General features: G+C 50.3%; 1 long non-coding RNA gene across 1 annotated transcript; it reads left to right on the top strand.

Annotated features, from left to right (window-relative positions):
• The first annotated feature begins 1,172 nt into the window (after positions 1–1,172).
• On the top strand, positions 1,173–7,067 carry LOC145545011 (uncharacterized). Its single transcript, XR_014081788.1, has 2 exons — positions 1,173–2,769; positions 5,158–7,067. It is a non-coding gene; the product is annotated as an uncharacterized LOC145545011 (long non-coding RNA).
• Positions 7,068–8,690: the final 1,623 nt, after the last annotated feature.

Raw genomic sequence — 8,690 nt, forward strand, 5'->3', positions numbered from 1 at the left:
CGGGGCCATGGGTTCCATCCCTGGTCTGGGAACTAGATCCCACCAGCCACATGGTATGCCCAAAGATTAAAAAAAAGAAGAAGAAAAATGTCTCAGGACATTGTCCACTCCTTCCTCTAGAGAAGGGCTATGCTCAAGCATGAAAGTGAGCTGGCATGTTTTCCAAGGAGACAAATCTGGTTTTTTTAACCAGTTTTTAAAAATATTCTTACATGTCACATGAATCACACACACAACACACACAGTCCCAATGCCTGGCTCATACCAAGTAGGTCAAAGTTCCTGTATATTTCTTAAACCTCTCCAGGTCATTCTAGCGTACAGCAGGGCTAAGAATTACTCTAGAGCTTCTTGTAAGTTTCAGCCATCAGTCCTCGTGGCTTCACTGGGATCCCCCCACCCTGAGTGCCCAGTACTGTGCAGATGGCATAATTGGGAGAGATGGGGGATCAGCGTGTGACACATCATGGCCCTGAGTAATTTACAGTCTGGTTTGGGATGCAAGACAGGGGTCCGCATAAAAAGGAAGTCAAGTTGTAACTGAGGGACAGCCACTCACACAACTGGAGAAGTTCATGTCCCCATGCAAGGGTGACAAGGGCAGGTAGCTCCTGGATGTGGCAGGTATTCACCTGTCAGGTAACTTTTGAGAGCCCTCCCCTTGGTTCCTATCCCACTTCTGCTTTTAGAGATGAAGGGGTAAAAGTGGAAGCAGTGACAGATTTTATTTTCTTGAGCTCCAAAATCACTGTGGACTGCAGCCATGAAATTAAAAGATGCTTGCTCCTTGGAAGAAAAGCTATGACAAACCTAGACAGCATATTAAAAAGCAGAGATATCACTTGGCCAACAAAGCTCCGTATAATCAAAGCTATGGTTTTTCCAGTAGTCATGTACAGATAATGAGAGTTGGTCCATAAAGAAGGCTGAATGCCGAAGAATTGATGCTTTCTTTTGGTGCTGGAGAAGACTCCTGAGAGTCCCTTAGACTGAAAGGAGATTCAACCGGTCAATCCTAAAGGAAATCAACCCTGACTATTTACTAGAAGGACTGATGTTGGAACTGAAGCTCCAATTCTTTGGCCATCCAATGCCAAGAGCCGACTCATTGGAAAAGACCCTGATGCTGGGATAAAGGCATAAGGAGAAAGGGACGGCAGAGGATGAGATAGACAGCATCACCGACTCAATGGACATCAGTTTGAGCAAACTCGGGGAGATAGTGGAGAACAGAGGAGCCTGGAGTTCAGTCCATGGGGTCGCAGAGAGTCAGACTCAACTTAGGGACTGAACACCAACAATAGAGAGGTTAAGCAGCTTCCTTAAGGTCACATAGCTAGGAACGGAGGGGAGAAGCCTTGAACCCAGACGACATGGCATGCTTCCCATCAGGCACAGGCTGAGATCTCCCCAACCTTGTCGATTTGCCAGAACCAATCGATTGTCAAACTCGATGGTGCCCCGAGTCAGGACATGGGAACAGAAAAATAAGCCAGAGCCTAGCGGATGTATGTTGGAATGTCACTGGAGACATCTACCCAGTTACAATTGCAAGGACACGTGGCTGATCGGAGGGTACAGGTGCCTGATGCCTCCTGGGGAAGGGGAACGGCCATGTGTGCGGAGGAATAATTCAGCTCCAGGAGGTGGGGGCACGGCGCGCCCCACCGCCCCTCCCCCTTTGCCAGGGCAACGTAGGGCGTCAGACAACACTGCGGCCGCCTCATTATTGGGCGGCTCGGCCATTGTCCCCCGGACAATGGTTTCCTGCCCTGGCTTTGTGTGGGGCTGCCAGCCGAAGTTATTAACCACAGGAGCTGCCTTTGAGGGACATCCAAGGAAGGGGTGAAAGGTCACCGGGAGCAGCGAGGGGAGCGGAAGTGGGAGGGAGAGGCAGCACAAAAGAGAGGGATGAGCCCCTGTCCCCTCCCTCTCCTGAAGGAGCCCCAAACAGAACTGGGCTTAGAGGGAGGCCTGGCGGAGTGGTGGTGGGGGATGGGGGGAGTTGTCAAGAGGAAGTCCCTGCTGCAGAGCAGAGAGGAGCCTGGGATGGCTGGCCATCCTGAGGGGTCCCAGATGTGGAAGCACCGAAAGGACACAGGCCGCATGGGGAGAGGTCAGAACCTGGGTGACTGGAAACAGGAGGAGGTGACAGAGGCTGGGTCTGGGGCTTCCCCACTCCCCCCTAAAACAGGTGCCCAATACGCAGGACCTCTGATGTCCATACTACCTGCCTGACCTGCTCTGGGCGGGCAGAGGTGAGGACGCCATGCTTTAGGCTGCCTGGCAGGTGGCCATGAAAATTAAGCCATAGATAGAGCTGGTGACCACCTGCCCTTAACTGGACAGGAAACTGGCATCCGGACAGGAAGAGGACCATGTAGGGCACAAACCCAGTGATAGGCAGTATTGGAATTCCCTCCCCTGGGGAGAAGGCCTGGGGGTCTCTTACATTCACCTGGAGCCTCCGTCCTCGCCATAGAAGTTCCCAGTTTCCTGGGTTCCCATGACAACCCCAACTTCCTGGATAATGTCAAGAGGCCTGAGCCCCCTCTCCTCCAAGATGCCAAGCAGAGGGAAGACAGCCTCATTCTGCCTCTCAAAGAAGAGAAAGGCTGAGGGGGCTGCTCCCATCATGGCTACCATCCATGCCAGGCCTGCCTCCTGCTCTGCCGGCCCAGAGGAAGATGCACAGATCAGAGTTTGCCACCCAGGGTAGGACCAGAGCTTCAGGTCATGAGGCCACAAGAGGCCTGTGTCTCGTCCAAGGTCAGAGGGGTCACGGATGTGGGGAGGGGCAATCCACTGAATTATAAGAGAAGCATTTACAGCTCTCTACAAGTTTAGATGGGGCTTCCCAGATGGCTTGGGTCAGGAAAATCCGCTGGAGAAGGGATAGGCTACCCACTCCAATATTCTTGAGCTTCCCTTGTGGCTCAGCTGGTAAAAAATCCGCCTGCAATGCAGGAGACCTGGGTTCGATCCTGGGTTGGGAAGATCTCCTGGAGAAGGGAAAGGCTACCCACTCCAGTATTCTGGCCTGAAGAATTCCATGGACTGTACAATCCGTGGGGTCACAAAGAGTTGGACACAACTGAGCGACTTTCACTTTCACTTTTCCCAGGTGGCTCAATGGTAAAGAATCCACTTGCCAATGCAAGAGATACAAGAGACTTGGGTTCGACCCCTGGATGGGGAAAACCCCCTGGAAGAGGAAATGGCAAGCCACTCCAGTATTCTTGCCTGAAAAATCCCATGGAGAGAGGAGCCTGGCGGGCTACAGAGTGCATGGGATCTCAAAAAGTTGGACACGATTGAGCACACACACACACAGACACACATAAGTTTGGATATGTAGAGGTTATGACTGGAAAGTATAAATTATTCCACTCAACTTTTATATTTAAGGTTCAGTTCAGTTCAGTCGCTCAGTCGTGTCCAACTCTCTGAGATCCCATGGACTGCTGCATGCCAGGGTTCCCTGTCCATCACCAACTCCCGGAGCCTACTCAAACTCATGTCCATTGTGTCAGTGATGCCATCCAACCATTTCATCCTCTGTCGTCCCCTTCTCCTCCTGCCCTCAATCTTTCCCAGCATCAGGGGCTTTTCCAGTGAGTTGGTTCTTCGCATCAGGTGGCCAAAGTACTGGCGTTTTAGCTTCAGCATAAGCCCTTCCAGTGAACACCCAGGACTGATTTCCTTTATGATGGACTGGTTGGATCTCCTTGCAGTCCGGGAGACTCTCAAGAGTCTTCTCCAACACCACAGTTCAAAAGCACCAATTCTTTGGTGTTCAGCTTTCTTTACAGTCCAACTCTCACATCCATACATGACTACTCGAAAAACCATAGCTTTGACTAGACGGACTTTTGTTGGTAGGGTAATGTCTGCTTTTTAGTATGCTCAGTCCTGGGTGTTCATTGGAAGGACTGATGTTGAAGCTGAAACTCTAATACTTTGGCCACCTCATGCGAAGAGCTGACTCATTGGAAAAGACCCTGATGCTGGGAAAGATTGAGGGCAGGAGGAGAAGGGGACGACAGAGGATGAGATGGTTGGATGGCATCATCAACTTGATGGACATGGGTTTGGGTGGACTCCGGGAGTTGGTGATGGACAGGGAGGCCTGGCGTGCTGTGGTTTTGGGGTCGCAAAGAGTCAGACACGACTGAGCGACTGAACTGAACTGAACTGAGGTTACTATTTAAGGTTACTCAGTTTTTAAAACTAAAAAGAAAGTTTCAGTTACATGATATGGTTGCTTGGAAGAAAGAAAAAAAGAAACACCTGAAAGGTGAGGATTCCAGGTGGAGTTGGGAGGGACCACAGACCAGCCAGTTTGGGGAGCTTGCAGGAAAGGCCCCTGGAAAGCCAGAATCCCGTCTCCTCTCCAATTTCTCATCCCAAATCCTGTTTCTGGTCTCCTGAATTAGTTGTCTCCCTGCCATCTCCCCCCATGGTGGGAATGCCCACTTCATGGCCCCCTCTACCCTGTTACCCGTCAGCATCTCTCCAGGCTTTCTCCTCCCTAACTCCAGCTCTCCTCACACCCCATCCTGGTTCCAGACATCTCTTTACTACCACCCCACCTCAGGCTGTGAAACCTGGCAGCTCACTCCTCCATCCCCTCTCTTGCCCACCCAACATATCCCAAGGAAGCCCAGAAGAGACCAGTCAGCTCTCTCCACCCTCACCCCCTTTCCAGATGCTCTCCTGAGCTTTGCTGATCTCTGACCATCTCTCCCTGCCTCACTCCTGGGTGAAGACTGCCTGGTATATCCATAGCTGCCCTTTCAGAAGCCAGACAGTTGCATGCTAAGTTGCTTCAGTTGTGTCCAACTCTTTGTGACCCCATGGACTGTAGCCCACCAGTCTCCTCTGTCCATGGGATTCTCTAGGCAAGAATACTGGAATGGATTGCTATGCCCTCCTCCAGGGAATCTTCCCGACCCAGGGATCAAGCCCACGTCCCTTACATTTCCTACTTTGGCAGGTGGGCTCTTTACCACTAGAGCCATCTGGGAAGTCAGACAGTTGAACTTAGTGCAATAAACAGCTAGGGGTAACTTCATTTTAACAAACTCATAATGAGGAGATCAAACTATGGTAAAAGTGAGGTCTCTCTCTTTCTCTCTCTCTCTCACATATATACAGATTCATACATACATGCTTCCCTTGTGGCTCAGCTGGTAAAGAATCCGCCTGCAATGCGGCAGACCTGGGTTCAATCCCTGGGTTGGGAAGATCCCCTGGAGAAGAGAAAGACTACCCATTCCACTATTCCGGCCTACAGAATCCCATGGACTCTGCAGTCCATGGGGTCGCGAAGAGTGGGACACGACTGAACGACTTTCACTCACATACATACATGCACACATTCACACACACACACAGCCACAGCACAACCCTGCAAACATTGCCTATATTCCCATGGTCATTCTGATCACCCTTCATGTCTCTCCAGAGCCGAGGACACTATGCCTCTCTCCTCTGTTCTAAATCCCCTGTCCTGAAGCCCTCAATACTGCAACCCTGACCCAAAGCCTGCAGCTACTGCAAACTGCACAGAAAATGCAAAAGGCTTTCATTTCCCCCTCGGCACGCTCCATCCTTCTGGCAGCCAGATACCACGAGCACCGATGTCATGGGATGAACTTGCGTAGGGCAACAGGGCTCCATTCAACTGCTGCCCCAGGTCTGCTTTGATCCTCTCCTCGCCAGCACCCCAGAAGCCAAAACCTTCCAGAACTGGCAACAGAGGAAAATCTGAGCCAACAACTAGAGGAGGAAGTGGGGGGGAGTGGAAAGCAAATGAAATGTTAAGAAAAAATTAAGCAATACTTGCATTCTCATTAGGAGGAGCATGTGAGATGAAGCACGTTATGTTATTAGGCATTCTCTCGATTCAGTAAACACAAGCTGAATAAATTTATAAATATCAGCATTAAGTGAGATTTAACGGGGGGCTGTTTATCTTCTGCCTGTCAGGCAGGAGACAACGCTCTCCATGTATCACTCTCAGGCCAGGCCATCTCCACTTGCCCGCCCCGGGGGCCTGGGGGCCCCTCCCAGCCCCGCCAGTGGTGCTGCAAGTGTCTGGGTGACTTGAGGACACACTGGACACCTCTCTGAGTTCACTGGACACCACTCTGCAGCCTTAAAAAACCTGGAGAGCTTCATCAGGCTGTTGGAGGGTCAAATAAGGTACTGTTTAGACAGTGCCTGGTGTAGAGTAGGTTCACAGGCAGACAGAACCCCTGCTCACTTATCCCCAGCACAGAGTTGGAGGAAATGTCCCTGCGGCCATGGGCACTGCCAACCTTGATGGGAAGGAAGCAGGTGGCAGGTGCAGGGGATGGCGGCCTGCGGGGGAGAGGGGGGACATGCACACAGGGACCCTGGGTTTGTATTATTCTGGCTCTGCTGTGGACACCGGTGGGACTTTGTGTGGGTGACTCACCTGGTTAGCTCCTCATTTTCAAAAGATTGAAGACAGAAGGAGAAGAAGGCAACAGAATATGAGATGGTTGGAGGGCATCACCAATTCCAATGCACACAAACTTGGGCAAACTTCGGAAGATAGTGAGGGACAGGGAAGCCTGGCATGCTGCAGTTCCTGGGGTCACAAAGAGTTGGACACAATTTGATGACTGAACAACAACAAGAAGTCTTGAAGTCCCTCTGACACCCCAGCCTAGGTGACAGTGGCCTACTGAGGCCACAGGCAATAAGTACTGAGTATCAGAGAACAAGGTCACTGAGACCAAGAAGACTTCATGTAACAGTGTGACCTGAATGTTGGGGAGATGCCACTCCTCTGAGATGACTGCAGCCTGTGTCCTCCTTGCCTGGACTCCACCTGCAGCCCAACCCTGTCCACCAGCTCTGGGAATGAGCAGCCGTGATTCTGAAGGCCTTTCCAGACCACCCAACATCTCCTGGATCTGTTGGCTTTCAGTGTAGAGCCTGGACCTCGGGTCACATGTAGGCACCTATCTCATTCTCCCTCTCTCACTCTCAAAAAACAAATTATCTTACATCAAATAAAACAAAACCTGCACTCCTGGTCCATCTCACTATGTATGAACTGCTATATCATGACAAAGCCCCCAACAACAATAAGTCCTCAACAAAGAAGTGTTGCGTATGTGACTGACCAAATTTCCAGCTATCCAATGAGGCTTCTTTTATTTTATTTTTAAATTTTTTGGCCATATCACTTGGTATGTGGGATCCTAGTTCCCTGACCACGGATGGAACCCACGATCCTTGCATTGGAAGCAAGGAGTCTTAACTACTGAACCACCAGGGAAGTCCATCAAGGCTTCCTTTATTGAAAGAAGTCATAAGGTCCCAGCAGAGTCCTTGAAAACAGAACATATGCTTGGGCTCCACATGAACCAGGATGTAGCCCAAGGTTTATATTTCCCAAAATGTGACAACACAGAAATACTTCTTCTCTTCCTTCTTCCCTCTCCTGAGCCCTCCAGATCCCAAGGATTCACCCCAGGACAGACTCCCTAAAGTTTTCCTGAGATGCTTGGCTGCCAGGCAATATTTCTGTGATGCAGTGGGTGGATGTCACAGGATAAAACTGTGCAATGGGATGGCGCCTCCCCCCACCAACACACTGTAGGCAAGTGAACTCGTAGAAGGGCCCCCTCTGCCCACTTCAGCAGTGGTCATCAGAGCCCAGTGCTATTCTTTCTAAAGGGAGAGTAAATAAAGGCAGGTAGCATGAAAGGGAGAGTGGGTCCCAGGCAAGTCCCTGACTGTCTCCAAATGTCTGCCTCCTTATCGATGGAGTTAGAGTTAGGGTCAGCTTTCCAGTCCCCTCCAGCCTGAATCTTGTTGTTCAGTCACTCAGTTGTGTCTGTCTCTTTGTGACCCCATGGAGTGCAGCACACCAGGCTTCCCTGTCCTTCACCATCTCCCAGAGTTTGCTCAAACTTGTCTCCATTGAATTGGAGATGCCATCAAACCAACTCATCCTCTGTCACCCCCTTTTCCTCATGCCCCTAGTCTTTCCCAGCATCAGAGTCTTTTCCAATGAATCAGCTCTTTTACATCAGGTGGCTAAAGTATTGGAGCTTCAGCTTCAGCATCAGTCCTTCCAATGAATATTCAGCCAGAATCTTAACCATCACTGTTACTATGCTCTCTGGCTATGCCTGGGATGAAGATTCTAGGGAGTTGAGTTGCAGTGAAACAGCATTAACTGCTTATTTACAGACCCTTGAGTGCAAATGTATTGGGTTTTATGGCTGAGATAAGCACTCAGACAAATTCCATCATTCAACCACATTTATAGGAAGCTGGCTGTGTGTGAGATTCTCTACCAGAGACTGAAAAAGTTGCAGAGTTAATGCAAAAATCATAGACCCCCAAACAAGCAGCATTTGAAAGAGAGGGTGCCCTCGGGCTTCCTTGCCTCTGAAACCAGGCCTAGAGTCATCCATATGCCTAAGTGGTCTGCTACACATGCTCTTGCTATTGTGGCTATTAGAGTATCAGCCACAGAATCAAGCATAGAGCAGACTTTCCCTGGCCTTTTGACTCCCTGAATCTAAAGCTGGGGTCACAATAATGGCAATAAGGCACATCTCACTGGTTGGGTCCCACTCACTCTGGTGGAGCCTGTCCAAGGTCAAAGTGCCACAGTATTTCTGGAAACCTCAGAACAATTT

The sequence above is a fragment of the Giraffa tippelskirchi genome, chromosome 4, assembly GCF_054371585.1.
Source record: "Giraffa tippelskirchi isolate mGirTip1 chromosome 4, T2T-mGirTip1v1.2.pri, whole genome shotgun sequence".
Lineage (NCBI taxonomy): Eukaryota > Metazoa > Chordata > Mammalia > Artiodactyla > Giraffidae > Giraffa > Giraffa tippelskirchi.